This window comes from Phalaenopsis equestris, unplaced genomic scaffold (assembly GCF_001263595.1).
Source record: "Phalaenopsis equestris unplaced genomic scaffold, ASM126359v1 Scaffold000804, whole genome shotgun sequence".
Lineage (NCBI taxonomy): Eukaryota > Viridiplantae > Streptophyta > Magnoliopsida > Asparagales > Orchidaceae > Phalaenopsis > Phalaenopsis equestris.
The window spans coordinates 250,071-260,668 of record NW_018165244.1 but is presented as its reverse complement, the minus strand read 5'-3'; positions in this window follow the sequence as shown (position 1 = coordinate 260,668).

Here is a 10,598-nt window from a genome sequence, read left to right as displayed (position 1 = left end):
GTGAAACATGATGACCAGAAAATGACTATGCTTTTCTCAACAAAGTAAGAATCACATTTAGTATCGTGGATGAGAATGTAGTCCAAGTGCAAAAAAATATGAAAATAAGTTTTGATAGGTGTAGAATTGGAGGTTTTAGAGTGACAAACTAAAATTTTCAATTCGGTCTAGATATTTGGAAACTAAAACGAGATGTTAGCCCTCAGGTGAGGGGTAAGAGGGAACTCTAGAGTGATAGCTAGTATCTTCTCAGCCTAACCACGAGTTTAGGGACTAAATTTTCGATTAGCCAATCTTCTTTATGCACTTGAGAGGGTAAAGAATATGTATGCTTTTATTTGACACAATGCATTAATTATATTTAAAATTATTTAATTCCTGCACTGATTGATGTTTTATACAAATTTGAACTCTTCTATACATTATTAGTTTAGAATTTCTTAGTGGCAACTTTACATTTTAGTTCTTTTTAGATTATGTTGCATTTACATTTTGTGTTTGTTTAGCATACTTAGGATTCCTTTTGCTTTTGTAGGATTAGGTAATACACAAAAACTTTTTATCATTTCCTATAAAAATTGACTACATTTTAAAGAGGGTTTTGCTAAAGTCATCTTATAAGAGTTTTGTCTATCTCTGTGGGATCGATATTTAGGACTACATTAGAGTCTTATATTACTTGAAACAATACGTATACTTGTGTAGTACCTGTATTGTGTAAATCATTTTATCAACTTTATATAATATTTAATTTTACACACTAGCCGCTAAATATAAATTGGGTCAAGCTTTTAGCTACATTTATGAACTAAAATATTGTGTAATTGTGGATCAGATCAGTAATATGTAGAAAATTATTATTTTTAGTTTTAAAGTTAGGGCAAATAAATGTGGGCTTTTAATATGCAAAGTACTACATGTTAGATCCATTGGATCCTTAGCATAATCATACTTGTGTCAATCCTACTATTTTAACTAGCATTGCTCAGCAAGATCGAGCATGTAATCAATGCACATTAAGGCATTGCGACCAATACAAGATCATTCGCCTACCGAGCCTAACTCGTTATCCATGCATGCACGTAAATGCAAATGTAGATCATCATTTGATAGAAATGGTAAGGGTGAGTATGTCATGGAGACAGTGACTTAAAAGATTGGGTGTGCCGTGATGACAGTGACCTGATAAATAGGAGTGTCGTGGAGGCAGAAGTCCAACGGATGGGTGCGTTTTGGAGGCAGTGACTCGATGGAGTGGGTGTGTAATGGAGGCTAAGGCCTGATGGATGGGTGTGTCATGCAGGCAACAACCCAAAGAATGAGCGTGTCGAAGAGGCAATGGCTCAACAAGTGGGAGGACTGTAGAGGCAGTGACCTAAGTAGTGGGTGTGATGTGGAGGCAGAGGCCCAACAAATGGGTGTGTCATGGAGATAGTGACTTGAAAATTTGGCCATGTCGTGAAGGCAGAGTCCAGATAAATGGGTGTGTCATGGAGGTAGTGACCCGAGGTAGTGGGTGTGTCGTAGAGGCACCTACAGATGGGTGAGTCATGGAGACAGTGAGCCAAAGGCATGGGCGTGATGTAGAGGTAGAGGCACGACGGATGAGTGTGTTATAGAGGCAGTGACCTGAATGATGGGTGTGTCATAAAGGTAGTGACCCAAAGGATGGTCGTGTCGTAGTGGCGGGGGCTCAATAGATAGGTGTGTCGTGGAGGCAGGGACATAAGAGAGTGGGTGTGCAGTGGTGGTAGTGACCCAAAAGGGTGGGCGTGTTGTGGTGGTATAGGCCCGAAGAATGGGTGTGTAGTGGTGGTAGTGACCCGAAAGGGTGGGCATGTTGTGGAGGCAGAGACCCTACAGATGAGTGTGTCATGGAGATGGTGACCCAAAGGAGTGGGTGTGCCATGAAAATAGAGGTCCAATAAATGGGTGTGATGTGGAGGCAGTGACTCAAAGGAGTTAGTGTACCGTAGAGTTAGAAACTTGATAGATGGGTGTGTCGTTGGGGCAGTGCCCCAAAATAGTGAACATGTCGTGGAGGTAAAGGCCTGACAGATGGGTGTGCTATGGACGCAGTGACCCGAAGGAGTGAGTATGTCATGGAGGCAGGGACTTGAAGGATGGGTGTGTCACAGATGCAGTGAGATGACAAATAGATGTGTCGTGGAGGTAGTGGCCCGAAGAACGGGCGTGTTGTAGAGGAAGAGGCTCGACAGATAGGTGTGCTGTGGAGGCGGTGGCATGAAGGATGAGCGTGTCGTAGAGGTAGGGGCTCGACAGGTGGGTGTTTCAGAGAGACAGTGATCAAAAGGAGTGTGTGTGCCATGGAGGCAGAGGTTCGAGGAATATGTGTGTCGTGGAGACAATGACCTAAAAGAGTAGGTGCGTCATGGAGGCAAAGACCCAACATATGGGTGTGCCCTAGAGGCAGTGACCCGAGTGAGTGGGTGTGTCGTAGAGGCAGAGGCCTGACAGATATGTGTGTTGTGTAGGTAATGATGCAAAGAAATGGTTGTGCCATTGAGGCAAAGGCCCAACGGACCGATGTACTATGGAGACAGTTACCCGAAGGAGTGGGCAGGTCATGGAGGCAAAAACCTGATGAATAGTGAGTTGAATGTGTGGGCGTGTCATGGAGGCGGAGGCCCGATGGATGGGTGTGTCGTGGAGGGAGTAACCCGAAGGAGTGGGCGTGCTGTGGAGACAGAGGCCCAAAGGATGGGTGTGTCATATAGGCAATGACTCGAAAATGTGAATGTGTTGTGGAGGCAAAAACCCTATGGATGGGTGTGTTGTGGAGACAGTGACACAGAAGGGTGGGCGTGTTCTGGAGTCATTGACCCAAAAGTTAGGTATGCCATGGAGGTCGTGACCCGAAGGAGTGGGCATGGCATGGAGGCAGAGGCTCGACAGAAGGGTGTGTCATAGAGGCAGTGATCCGAAGGAATAGGCGTGTTGTAGAGGCATAGGCTCGACGAATGGGTGTGCCATGGAGGCAGTGACTTAAATGATGGGCGTGCCATAAAGACAGAAGCTCAAGAGGTGGTGTGTTGTGGAGGCAGTGACTCAAAGGAGTGGGCGTGTCGTGGAGGCAGAGGCTCGAGCAATGGGTGTGCTGTGGAGGCAGTGACCCAAAAGAGTGAGCATGTTGTGGAAATAGAGACCCAACAGATGAGTGTGTCGTGGAGGCAGTGACCCGAAAGGTTGGACATAACAAGGAGGAAGGTACATGTCGAATGGGTGTGTCATGGAGACAGTGACGCAAAGGAGTGGGGTTGTCATGGAGGCAAAGGACCAATGGATGGGTGTACCCAATGGATGGGTGTACAATGGAGGTAGTGACCTGATCGAGTGGTGATTCTCACTAGAGAAAATCATAAAAACGCGTGCAAATGACAAGCACATATGAGGTATGATGCACCATGTAAGCAAGAAAGCAGACACATGCACATGCAAAACATACAGTATGCAAGTGATTAGTCAACCGAGTTGTGGAAGCTGGTTGGACATAAGTGATCGGTTGATAGGGCCAGAGCAGCTAGTCGGACCAAAGTAGTCAGTTTACCGAGTCGGGGCGTTCGGTCGAACCAAAATGATCGATCAACATGGCCGGAGCAGTTGTTCTCACTAGAGTGACCGATTGATTAGGCCTGAGTGGCCGGTCATACCAAAGTGGTCGGTCGATCAGGTCGGGATGGCCAGTTGGAGCAAGTGACCAATTGATCAGGCTAGGGAAGCCGGTCGAACCTAAGTGCTATGTCGATCAGACCAGAGTGTCCGATCAAGGAAAAAGTGATGTTGAATGATCGGGGCGGAGCTGGTCGAGGTAGAAGTGGTGCTGACTGGCCAGGGTAGCCGATCAAGGCAGGAGTGGTGCGGACTGGCCAGGGCATACAACAAAGTTTTTCCCATTTTAGAACTCCTCATGACTTTGCAATGTGAGCTAGCTACAAAACTTTTCTCATGTTGCAAAGTCCAAACATCACAACCCTTCCAAGGAAGGTTGGGGAAAACCAAAGCAATGGGAAATCGGGACTCCAACCATCTAGGATTTAGATTTAGGATTCACAGAGGAGGATCACTCGTCTCTGCATAAGATTTGGCCACACTTGGAAATCCTAACCTAGGGCTTTCTCTAAATAGCAACAACCAAAAAAAAAGGAACAGGGTCGTGTTGACTAACGTCGACCAACCACGCTCACCCCGTGTTGGCGGTCAAACCCACAACACCAAATTTAAGCTAACATATATTCGGCTGGGAAGGAAAACACAAGGGATTTAAGAGGCTATACTATCGCGGTGGTTGATCAAATTCACACGTTCATGTTCTAGATGATGCTCTCCTAACAAAAGGAGAGAAACCCACATTCTGGTGGTGCTCCAGTGAAGCTCCAGTGATCTTCCGAGGAGCCTTCCCCGAGTGAGGTTGAAGCATTCCTTCGGCGTAGGAAAGCAAGAGACTCACCCCTTTGTTAGCTCCTCACACACTTAAGGAATGAGGTAGAGGAAGCTAAAGAGGAAGTGGTTGAAGGAGAAGAAGGGAATGAGAGAAATGAGCTTAATTAGCCTTTCTCCAAATGCTCTTCCTAAACTCTCCAAGCTCTTTCAACTCACGTACGAAGGAGAGGGAAAGGGAGATCGATTGGTTCAATGGATCTCGATAGAGAGAGAGAGAGAGCAAGAGAAGATATATGAGGCTTTTCCCCCCATTTAAAACTACTCAACCAATCAAAATGACTGAGATGCCCTCATTAGATCTTTAGGAAGCTTCTAAAGAGTGCTAAAAGAGACCTTTTGCATCCACTTTTCTCATCCCAAAGTTATTCAGTGACCTTGGAAGGGACTGGCACCTAGGTACCTGGTCCCTAGCACCAAGGCACCAGTCTGACATCATGGCGCCAGGCTCCTAGTACCTATGCGCTAGTTCTGGTGCCTAGGCGCTACCCAAGTGGCTCCAAACTTTCGTGCTCTAGGGAAAAGGCTGATTGTTGAGCTGTTTTGGGTGCATAGGAGTCCGGAACTGGCGCCTAAGCGCCCAGACTAGCACCTTGGTGCCACAAACTAGTGCAAAACTTCTGATGGCTCAGTTTAGATGTCCGACGAGGCATTTTGGGTTCCCAGGCACATGGATTGGCGCATATGCCTTGGTCTAGCCCCAAAACCTTGATTTTCAGTGAGAGTGCCCAACTGAGGATTTTTTTTATCTATAAGCTATAAGAGACACTGTATGAGTGAAATTGATTCTCATAACTCTAAAACAAAGTATTTTAGTTGGCGATTCATCAGGGAAATCTTTGCTAACAGTTGTCCTAAACCGCGACGTGGGTAGGGCATCCCAAACCCAAATTTTTCTGTAGCGTGCGTAGGAGAATTTTGTGGCTTTTTCTGTCCACGAGAGGCTCTAGAAGGACTTGCAGTTACTTCTAAACACTAGAATAAGCATTGAATATGTCCCACATTCTGAATGAACCTTTTCGATGGTAGGTACTTCCAGGTAAGGCTAAATCACCGCCGACCCTAGCTTTTTGCCCCGAACAAGTACTAGAAAGCCCCAGGTGGGTGTCTTGAGCTACAAAATACTATAGATGAACCATAGGTCATAAAAAATCATGCAAGTAGACACCTTACACCCGTGACATTAAAAATTGATGCCAATAAATATTTTTGAAATATGCAAGGAACTTACTGACACATTAAATTTAGTGGGCAATTCTGCAGAATCTAATATTTCAGAGGTTATCAACATCATTGATAACAATACATCTTTAGTACATAATGGGTTTACTACTAATTTCTATGAAGTTATTTTAAGGGAGAGAACTCTCTAAATTAGTTCACCACTTCAACCATAACACTATTCTCTAAGAAATGTACTAAAGATTGTTGCGATCATTTCAAAATCATTAGCTTAACTACTTTTCTATCTAAGGATGTTTGCAAGTTTTTCGTTGCTAGACTTCAAACTCTTCTACCTCAATTAATATCACCTCAACAATCTATGTTCACTAAAGGAAGAAATATTATGAAAAATATATTATCAACCCAAGAATAGTTAACAGATTTGGATAAGAAATTTAGGGGTTGCAACCTTATCATAAAATTACATTCGAAGAAAACCTATGAAACTATTGACAAAAAAATCATTATTGATGTTTTTAAAGTCAGGGCTTTCAATAACGAGTTCTAAAATCTGATTCAAATGTGGTTGTGTGGCAATTACTATTTGCTTTTAACCAATGCTCAAGCACATTGACATTTCAAATCCCATACGAGTATCAAACTTGTTGGTCCTTTGTTCCACACTCTATTTATACTTGCATTTGATTATCTGTCTAAATATCTCAATGAGTTACATGCCAGGAATGGAAAAACCCATTATGCACACAGCTTGACCACATAAGTGTCACACCTTGCCTATGATGATGATGCACTAATAATTACAATTGCTAGCAAGAACTTTGTGAAGCTGAATCTTAAACTACTTGTTCATTTTGAGAACAACACTGGCACGAAGTTTAATAAAACTAAATGTCAATTTTTTTATTAGAAAGAAAGTATCCTTGACGGCTAAAAAATGGATTAGCACTTATACTGCTTTCAACTATGCTGAGCTCCCTTATCAAATACATCGGCATCAACTTAAGTAAAGGTCACAGGAAGCATAATCATTTTGAGCAAAATCACTTTACGCATGAGTTTCCTAAATTCTATTCCTTTATACATACTTCAGGTCTTTAAAATAAAGAGTAGCATAAAACTAATCTTGGAAAGAATATTTAACCTTGATGCGTGCTAGAAAATTTGCGGCGGTAGAGTAATGGATTATCGTCTTAGCAAGGATTCCATTGCACGAGGATTCAACACATACTCAGATGAAAATGAATCAAATTGTGATAACACCAGAAGTTTTTACGTGGAAAACCCGTAAAGAGGAAAAACCACGGGGACTGACCCAGTTGTAAAAATTCACTATCAATTGAGGATTACAAATGTCCCTTGTCTCACAGGCGGGAAAGGGTTAATACCTTTCCAATCTACAACGTCAACTGATGGCGTCTAGTTAGCGGTGGTGGACGGAGGTCGACGACGATCGACGGTGGTTGACGACGATCGATGATGGTTGACGGTGGTTGACGGAGGTCGGCGGTGGCTGAAGACAGTAGATGACGGTCGACGGTGGTCGGCGGAGGTTAGCGGTGGTTGTCGACGATCGACGATGACGAGAATGATCTTGGACTTGAGCTCCTTTTCAAAGTCTCAAGCTCTCTCTTAAGTCTCTCCCCTTTCATGTGAGGGATGAGGCTCTATTTATAGTGTTTTGAGTGCAATTAATGCAGGAATATGAACAATTTTGATCTGAACATCCGGAGAGCTTCCCTTGATCAGATGACATTTGATGGACATTTGAGCGCCTTTTGACGGTCCGGAGAGCTTCCTTTGATCAAATGACGTTTGATGGACATTTGAGTGTCTTAACGATGTCAGAATTGAGCAATATTGGGCTCGTTGGATTCGTCTTGTCGAGACGCTCGATTCGACAATGAACTCGTTAGATTCGACATCTGTTTGACCTTTCAAATATCTCAGGAAATCCTTCAATAGTGGTTTAATGATTTGATTCGGGCTTGATTTGACTCGGATTGGACTGACTTTCATATCATTAGATCCGTCTCATCGAGCTGGTTTGCTGAAATCAAAGTTTGCTGAAATCAAAGCTCCGGATGACTCTTAATCGAAGTTTGAATGTTTCTTGTTCAAAAAATTGCACTAAGATTCGTGCCAGATGATGAAAATTTGTTGATAGCGTATCAGTTGCCCCCCTATTTTCGGGCGAGTTCGATTTCATCGTCCAAAATATTAAAATGCATAACACTTTATATTTATCGTGATATTATTAATGTAATACTAAAAATTTGAATGTTATGCCCGTAAATATATGGATTTTGGTAAAAAATATGTAAGAATTACGTCGCTTGTAGGTTAAACTCTCTTAACTTTTTTATATATATATATATATATATATAACAAGTTGTTTGATGAAGTGCTTCGGCCCATTGGGCCGTGGAAAGTGCCCGGTCCATTTAGACTGAAATGTGTGCAGCAATACATTAAAATCTTAGATCAACTTGAGGTAAAGATGCGTGTGGAGACCATAATAGCTTGATCCCGAAGATAGTTTGGCGTTTATGACAGCCATTCACTTAGCCCTTTATGGGTATACAAAACGGGGCTTCAATTAATACAGTTTCCATTTTTTATATGTATATAAGCAGATAATTATTTATAAATAGCGTTTAAACTTGGAACATGTAAACAACTTTGAACCGGATTTCAGTTTTACTTAGAACTTGAGTTTATAAATATATTTGTGGAGTAAACATTTACAAAACGTTTAACACTTATTTATGATTCTGTACAACAATAAGAACGAAACCCCCAAATTAATGCTTTCCTTTATTTTATATATATATAATAATGAGCAGCATTTTTTTTAATGGGCTACCGTTTTTTTATATGTATATTTAATGCTATGTCTCATTTCATGTTTATAAATAGAGGCATTGGATGAAGGGAAAACCCATAAGTGAGCAAGAGAAGAAAATCATCATGTGTTGCGGAGAATAGTTGCGGCGGAGCGAAGAGTTGGGGCAAAGCGAAGAGTTACGGAGAAGAGTTGCGGCAAAGAGGAAAGTTGTCTGTCATCCCGGTCCTGCGTAGCAGGCAAGCAACGAGATCTTCTTTCTCATTGCGGCGAAGAGGAAAGTTTTCCCCGTCCTGTGTAGCAGGCAAGCAAAGGGATCTTCTTTCTCGTTGCGGCGAAAAGGAAAGTCGTCTTCGTCCTGCGTAGCAGGCAAGCAACATGATTTTCTTTCTCGTTGCGACGAAGAGGAAAGTAGACTCTGTCCTGCGTAGCAGACAAGCAACAGAATCTTCTTTTTCGTCGCGGTAAAGCGTCGAGGCGGAGCGAAGCGTTGCGACGGTGCGTCGCGACAATGCGTTGCGGTAGGTCGTCGCAACGACACGACGCGTTGCGGGGAAGAATTGTAGCGACGCAACGTGTAACGGTGGTACATTGCGGCGATGCGTTGCGGCGTGATGACACGTTGTTGCGGTGCGTCACGACAACAAGTTGGACGGAGCATTGTGGTGGTGCACCACATTGGATGTCCAATGTCACGTAAGAATGTTACATTGGAGATAAATCGTCAGTGACCTTTGATTAGGTTGGGGCTATGCATCATAGTATTACTTGATGATGCTAATTTGTATGAGAGGAGCCAACGAAAGTCCACTAAAGACTTATTAACCCATCCGAGGTTGTTTATGGAGCATTGCACGCTTATGAACCTGTGTGGAAGGGATCATGTATAGTCCATTAAGGACTGTTAACCTAACCAGGGTTGTTTACCGGAGTTAAAACTCGACGATGTTAACCCATATGGAAGATGTTAGATCAAATCCCCCTGGGATTGATCGTGCTCTGACTAAGATACAACCGAAGTTGTGTATTTCTCGGGTCGAGAGAATGAGATGACTCGTTGATGAGCCATTATACTTTATAAAGATATTTTTAAGTATAAGAAAGTAAGTGAATAATATTTAAGATACATTGATTATGCATGAGTTGTGATGTAATAACATATGTGGACTACATGACTGGGATATTACTCATAATACTAGCGAAGATTTTCTGCATTCCAAGTTCGGGTCAGAATTTTCCCATCTGAATCCTTGAGCTTGAAGGTTCCAGGTTTGATCATGGTAGCCACGATATATGGGCCTTCCCAGAGAGGTGAAAGTTTATTGCGTTGGAGACCATGACCGGCGGCTTCAATGCTACGCTAGACCAGGTCACCGATGGAGATAGGTTGAGACTTGACTCTCCGTTTGAAGTGGCGAGCAACTCTTTGGCGGTAGGAAGCAGCTCTGAGGTGGGCCACATCGCGTATTTCCGGGAGAAGATCCAACTGTTGTCGAAGCTTTTCTTCATTGCTTTCTGAGTCGAAAGTCTTGACTCGGGGGTTTGGAATTCCGATATCAATGAGGATGACAGTCTCAGTGCCGAAACACAGGTTATATGGAGTTTCTCCAGTTGGAGTACGTGCAGTTGTGTGATAGGCCCAAAGGACGTTGTGTAGCTCTTCTACCCATTGCCCCCCAGCCTTCTCAAGTCGAGTTTTCAATCCTTTGAGCACAGTACGATTCGTCACCTCTGTTTGACCATTTGTTTGGGGGTGCGCCACAATAGTGTGCACCAACTGAATCTGAAGATCCTTGCAGAATGATGTGAAAACCCTTCCAGTGAATTGAGTCCCATTATCAGTAATAATCTTCGCAGGAAGCCCAAAGCGACAGATGATGTTTTTCCAAAAAAATAATTTTGCATTTGCCTCAGTGATTTTGGCAAGAGGCTCTGCTTCTACCCATTTGGTGAAGTAGTCGACAACTAAGATGATGAATTTTCGTTGTCCAGTAGCTATCGGAAATGACCCCATGATATCTACCCTCCATTGGGCGAAAGGCCAAGGACTTAGAAAAGACGTGAGTTCTACTGGCGGAGCATGTGGAAGGTCGGCGTGACGATGGGAAGTTTT